We start from the raw sequence: 7,030 nt of genomic DNA on the forward strand, positions 1-7,030 counted from the left end.
TCATTACTTTGAGTGTAATGTTATGGGACATTATCCTGTCAATTCTGGCTATATATTATATATATATATATATATATATATATATATATATATATATATATATATATATATATATATATATATATATATATATATATATATTTATATAGTATAATATACTATATATATATATATGTGTGTGTGTGTGGGTGTTTGTAAAACACATGTCTCCTGTCCAACTGTCCAAATCGAGAACATTTTTTGTAAAAAAAAACTTTTTAAATGGAAATTCTGTATTTTTGTTCAGAATCTCCTTTTTCCTGGAACAAAACTTTTGTTGGTTTATTATTTCAAGAACGTCTGCAATTCTGCTCGGTCGATTTGGAAAAAAAATTTTCAAAAGAGAAAATTTATTTTTTTTTTTTTCTTCCAGAAAGTGGGGCGGTGGTTGGAACTTTTTGTGACTCGTCACCTGTTTTTTTATTGTGGTTTTTTTTCTCTCCCTCTGTCTTGGCTTTTTAACAGGAAACATGACTTCATACTTTTCTTTAGTAGAAAAATCCAAGGTTTATATATACAGTATATATATATATAAATGAACTATGTATATTCATGCACTTCTGAAATTAGATTTGTGTGTAATCATTATAGTCACCATTATTGATTGCAGGGATTGTTGATATAGATACACACATATTATATAAATATATATATATATATATATATATATATATATATATATATATATATATATATATATATATACATATATATATATATATATATATATATATATATATATATATATATATATATATATATATATATATATATATATATATATATATATATATTTATATATATATTTATATATGTGTGTGTATCTATATCAACAGTCCCTGAAATCAATAATGGTGTCGTGATTACAAACAAATTTAATTTCAAAATTGCATAAATATACTTAGTTCACAAGTTTCCCTCCTCCTACCCTCCACCCTTTTGATAAACCCCTACCCATCCCCTCCCACCCCTCTCCCCTTCAACCCCCCTCCCCCTCCCACTCCTTACCTTACCTTATATCTCCCTTTCAAAAAAAAAAAAAAAAAAAACATAATTCACTCCGGATTTTACATTCCAGACAGAGAACTCATCCAACCACCATTGGTCAGTCATGTACCTCCGGATTTTCGTCAAAGGACCATCCTGTTTCAGGCCCTTGCTGGGTCGTCCAGTTACACAGAATCATCTCCATTCTTTCCCCATTTTCTTCTGATTCTTTTCCCCTGTAAACTTCTCTTTTGGTGTTGTGAAATAACGAGGAGGGGGAAAGGAGTCGATGTTGAATCAGGAAGGACTCTGCTCGTTCTTCGTTCTTTTGGGGTAGGGAAAGGGTCATGCTTCGTATAATTAATACTTCACTTCTTCTAATACTAGTGCCTTTAGTGAACCTCACATGGTGCACTGTAGGTATTATTTAAGGGTCTTTGCAGCGTCCCTTCGGCCCCTCAGCTGCAACCTCTTTCATTCCTGTTTTACTGTACCTCCTTTCTTATGCTCCTCCTTCCATCTTACTTCTCACAACTGTTTCATAGTGCAACTGCGAGGTCTTCCTCCTGTTGCACCGTTTAAAACCTTGCTACTTAGTTTCCATTTCAGCGCTGAATGACCTCGTAGGTCCCAGAGTTTGGCCTTTAGTCATAATTCTATATTCCAATACCGATACTCCGGCAGTAGTAATTATAAGTAGTGCTATTTTTGTTTTTTATTCGTGTTTTTTTTCGTTCATTCTATCTCTTATTCTATTGCTGCCCTCTCATTCTATGGAAATGTATTTTTACTTAAACTACAGTAATAATAATAATAATAATAATAATAATAATAATAATAATAATAATAATAATAATAATAATTATTATTATTATTATTATTATTATTATTATTATCATTATTATTATTATTATTCAAATAAAATTACAGACAAAAATGATAAACTTTTTTCTATGGGTTGTATCTCATTCTGTGGTAAAACACTACTACTGCTAGTGTTAACTTCTTTTATAATTATTATCATTGTTTGTAAGTCATAGAAAAAGCTGAGGGTAATATAAGAGAGCATTTAGATAGCAAGTCCTGACCCTAAGGACGTTACGTATCGTCTGGATTCTAGGACAAAGGCATATTTATTCTGTGTACTTACTGATGGTATTATTATTATTATTATTATTATTATTATTATTATTATTATTATTATTATTATTATTATTATTATTATTATTATTATTATTATTACCAGGGAAAATTCATTGGCTGTATCATTACAAATTTTTCTTACCTCGTGTAAACAAATACTCGTGACTCATTCAAAAATAAGTCATTGAATATTTTTAAAGCTAGATATCAACTAAAACTTATATATATAATTTTTAATAAAAATATTCTAGCCTATATTTGATTACAAGTCGTTTAGCATCAATTTAGCCACTTCAGATCACCACTCCCAGCATTTACACTGAAGAATTCAGCACTCTCGTCTTGCTTCTGTTTTCCCAGACTTTTATAGTCCTGCATCCTACAAGGAACCAGACATAGTTATCTCGTAAACTTCAGTGACCTGCAGTGGGCTCATGGGCGTGGGCTGGCAACTGACCCTAGGTGTCCGAAGCGAGGAACAGTGGGTCAAAGTGAGGCCTGAACGCCCCAAAGGATTGTCTCCTTGTAAATATCTTTCCTCCGCACCATCACTGTCATCATCATCTCTTTCATTTCTCATTTCATTATCTTTGCCTTTATCATTACCATCCTCATCCCTGCCAGCTTCCCAGAGAACAACCATATTTACTTATTCCTTCAGTTCCTGTTTTTCTTTCCGGCCTCTGTTTCTTCTTCCTGTGTTTACTCCAGAAACTGTGCCGAAGGCAATAACGAAACTCTGCCATGTCAACGGGACGAAAACTTTGGCTCGGCAGAATCTCATGAACTCGAGATGAAAGCTGTTAACTTCAACCAAGTCTGAGGTCACAAAAGGTCGCCTCATCAGATGTTGGTGGAACGTCGCCTGGTCGTCATTTGCGTGAGTTTACTCTTGTCAGTATTACAGCTTCATAATTCATATTTGTCTTGTTTTTTTAGGATTCTTTTGCTTCCTGTTCTTCAGTATTTTTATGCCCATTCTTACGTTTAGTCTGATCTTCGTTTTTAAGGGGCACTTGACAAATATGTCACCTAATGCTTCCTATTTCCTCGTATTATTCTAAATCTTCTTGTTCTCAATTATTTTTATTCTTATTCTTGCCTTCAGACTTAATATCTCCTTCAGTTCCAAGCTTCATATGTTTTCTTCTAACTCTATTGGCCCTTTTCCCCCAAAAATGCTAATCAAGATTTAGACCGTTTCCGGAAGAAATCCTTGTATGGACCATCTCCCATAAAGATCTATTTTTGCCAGGTAGCTTCCATTTTGCGTCTTGAGTACCTTTGCCCCAGGTGCTAAAGTCTTTTGCCCCAGGTGTTAGTCTTTTGCCCCAGGCGCTAAATTCTTTTACCCCAGGTGCTAAAGTCTTTTGCCCCAGGTGCTAAATTCTTTTACCCCAGGTGCTAAAATCTTTTGGCCCAGGTGTTAAAGTCTTTTACCCCAGGTGCTAAATCCTTTTGCACCAGGTGTTAAAGTCTTTGCCCCAGGTGCTAAATTCTTTTACCCCAGGTGCTAAAGTCTTATGTCCCAGGTGCTAAAGTCTTTTGCCCCAGGTGCTAAAGTCTTATACCCCAGGGGCTGAAGTTTTTCGCCCCAGTGAAGTATTTTTCCTCAAGTGCTAAAGTCTTTTGTCCCAGGTGCTAAAGTCTTTTGCCCCAGGTGGTAAAGTCTTATTCCCGAAGTGCTAAAGTCTTTTACCCCAGGTGTTAAAATCTTTTGCACCGGGTGCTAGTCTTTTGCCCCAGGTGCATAAGTCTTTTACCTCAAGTGCTATGGTATTTTGCCCCAGGTACTAAAGCCTTTTGCCCCAAGTGCTAGTCTTTTGCCCCAGGTGCTAGTCTTTCGCCTCAAATGCTATGGTATTAAACTGGGGAAGGGCTCTCTTTTATTATCGCTTAGGGTACTGCTGATCAGTTTGAAAGGCTGCAATACTACAGTATTCATCAGTTTTTTATTATCTCTGTTTATGCTACCAGAGACTAACGTACATTTTACTAACGATTTTATCTTCATATGTTTTTCTTTAATTCATAAAAGTCATTGTTTCGTCAATGAATTTTAAGCAAGACACGGCTGACTCGCTCAGAACTCACAAAATTCCTTTCTGGTCCGAGTGTTGCATACTTGTTATTGCCTGACCTTGATAATGACTTTCCTTATATTGCTTGTTTTTTATGAAATTAAGTAGACGTCACTTCATAAGAATAAAGTGGGTTAGACCTATAGTGCACTGGGCAAAGAGGATAATGCAACAGTTGCTCTTTGAAATTCCGGAAGGAGAACATTAGAGAACTCGCTGTTAACAAAGCTGGACTGTATTTTATAGAAACCTTGCGTGTATCGATGTATAAAATATTGCAAAAAGATTTATATTCAATGAAAAATCATGTATTAGCCAAGTACTTGGCCTGTATGAGCCTAATGAAGCCACGCATTCAAAGTGCAGTCTCTTGAATGTAATTTTTCCAGTGATGCTGAAAGGGACACATTTCTAACGGCTTTTGAAACACGTTTCTGCCTTCTACCACATTTCAGATCATTGACTGAAAACCCGGAAAACCGTATAACCATCGGCAGGCTCTGAATTTGAGTATCGGTCTATTATTTTGATGACACTGATAGACATTTTGAGTGGGCGAGGCTGGTGTGAGATAAAATCAGCATAGGCCTACGTACAAGAATGCATTCCCCCTTCTCTGTTACTAAATACAAAAGCCTATGATCGTTGAAAAGTATTTATAAATAAAAATAAAGGAAGTGAAAAACAATTTATTCTTGGAGCCACGTTTAGAAATGTCTGTTTTTCCAAGGTGTGATGATCATACCTCGAATCTGGCAACAATAATGAAGAATAATAAGTGATAAGGAAAAGCTCAGCCTAACTGAAAATCTTACGCACTTTTTGATGAGCACTAACTTACAATAGGGAAGGGTATGATCTTTAATGTTACAATTTTTATATGAAATTTCCTGAATTTCGTCAAATATCAATCGTTAAAAAAAACAAATAGGTCGGAGCCCAGTCCTATTTTAAGGTACTCGAAGACAATGGGATTACCGTTTTCTCTCTCTCTCTCTCTCTTCTCTCTCTCTCTCTCTCTCTCTCTCTCTCTCTCTCTCTCTCTCTCTCCAACCATTCGTTATTCTCTCTCTCTCTCTCTTTACATAAGTTTATTTTTCTCTCTCGTCCCTTTAATAAAAGTATTTGTTTGTTATTCCCTTCCGTGGTGTTCTTCCAGTATTTTTCTCTCATCCTCTGTCAGCGGGCGAGCACATCCCACAGCGTTGCCATAACCAACTGTCAATGGATGTTCATTTTCGGTGACACGAGTTGCAGCAAGAGTATAGCAAAAGGTCAAGGCACAGCCAGGTACAGAGGAGAATGAAGCAAGCACCTTCACCACGAAAACACTTCCAGAAAATACGAAGAACCAGCTGCCACTGAAGCTACCCTTCTGAAAAGGAAAAAGATTCGAATAAAGACACAAAGACAGTAGGCCTAATGATACCAACATTACAAAATACGTACAGAAAATGGGAAGGGTCTCAGCTGCCCCTCTTAGCTCTCTAGGGGAGAAATGAGCGAGTAAATAACGGGAAAACAATAATGATATTTCTCGGAGCTGACTCGACCCATTCACTTCATTAGAGCAGTTCCTCGCCAATCACTCCCCCGTTCGTCCTCTTTACGACGGGCCGTTAAAGCTCATTTGCAAGGGACGTAGCTCGCTTTTATCGCCCCGGGAAATCCACCATGTTTATGTTTGGCGTTTCTGTGCTGGTCTCAAGGCGTCTGTCTTTCCATGCAGTGGTTCTTTTTTCTTTTGTTTAGGGGGACAAGGGGGGGAGGGGTAATTTAGAGCGTCTTCCATTTGGTTGTTTTGATTAAAGAGCCCTACTGAGGTGTAAGACAGGCTTTTAAAGGGACATAACACGACTTTATACCGCCTTTGGGTCTATTATAGTGGTGCGTCATCGCTTACGTTAAGACGTGTCATAAACACGTTGGAAACTTACCCATACATATCATAAATATGTTGAAAACAAGTCAGCGACAGTGAGTGGAGAATGACGAGTCTTTCGCAAATGCTTGATAATCGTTTAAAGCAATGTTTAGGAACAGGAATAAGTCGTCTACTTGTTTTTAACCTGTTTGTGATGTGTGGGCGATATGTTGCCGACGAGTGTTTACGACATGTTTATGACATTTCATTATGACCAGGTTCCAGTAATTTTTTTTTTTTGTCACTTAATTCAAGGTTAACTTTTTATATAGCAGGATCATAACTAAAGTGGAACTAGTGTGAAGTAATAATTTCTAATAAATAAAATAGACATAGAAATGAATTTAGGATGACATTTAAATATTAATACCTGTCACCTAATGTGTCCTTAATCTCAAGATGAAAAATTAACAAGTAGAAAATGCGCCGAAGAAACTTCGGCGCAATCGAGTTTTCTGTACAGCCGCTACAGCGTATAATCAAGGCCACCGGAAATAGATCTGTCTTTCGGTGGTCTTGGTATAATGCTGTATGAGTCGCGACCCATGAAACTTTAACCGCGGCCCGGTGCTGACCTATCTATATCGTTGCCGGAAGCACGATTATGGCTAACATTAACCTAAAGAGACTAGAGGGCTGCAATTTGGTATGTTTGATGATTGGAGGGTAGATGATCAACATACCAATTTGCAGCCCTCTAGCCTCAGTAGTTTTTAAGATCTGAGAGCGGAGAGGAAAAAGTGCGGACGGACAGACAAAGCCGGCACAATAGTTTTCTTTTACAGAAAACTAAAAAGTGTTACAGGCACTTAGGAAAACCAGAGAGGCCTGTTACAGTGACAGTGACTCATAATAA

Source organism: Macrobrachium rosenbergii, chromosome 30, assembly GCF_040412425.1.
Source record: "Macrobrachium rosenbergii isolate ZJJX-2024 chromosome 30, ASM4041242v1, whole genome shotgun sequence".
Lineage (NCBI taxonomy): Eukaryota > Metazoa > Arthropoda > Malacostraca > Decapoda > Palaemonidae > Macrobrachium > Macrobrachium rosenbergii.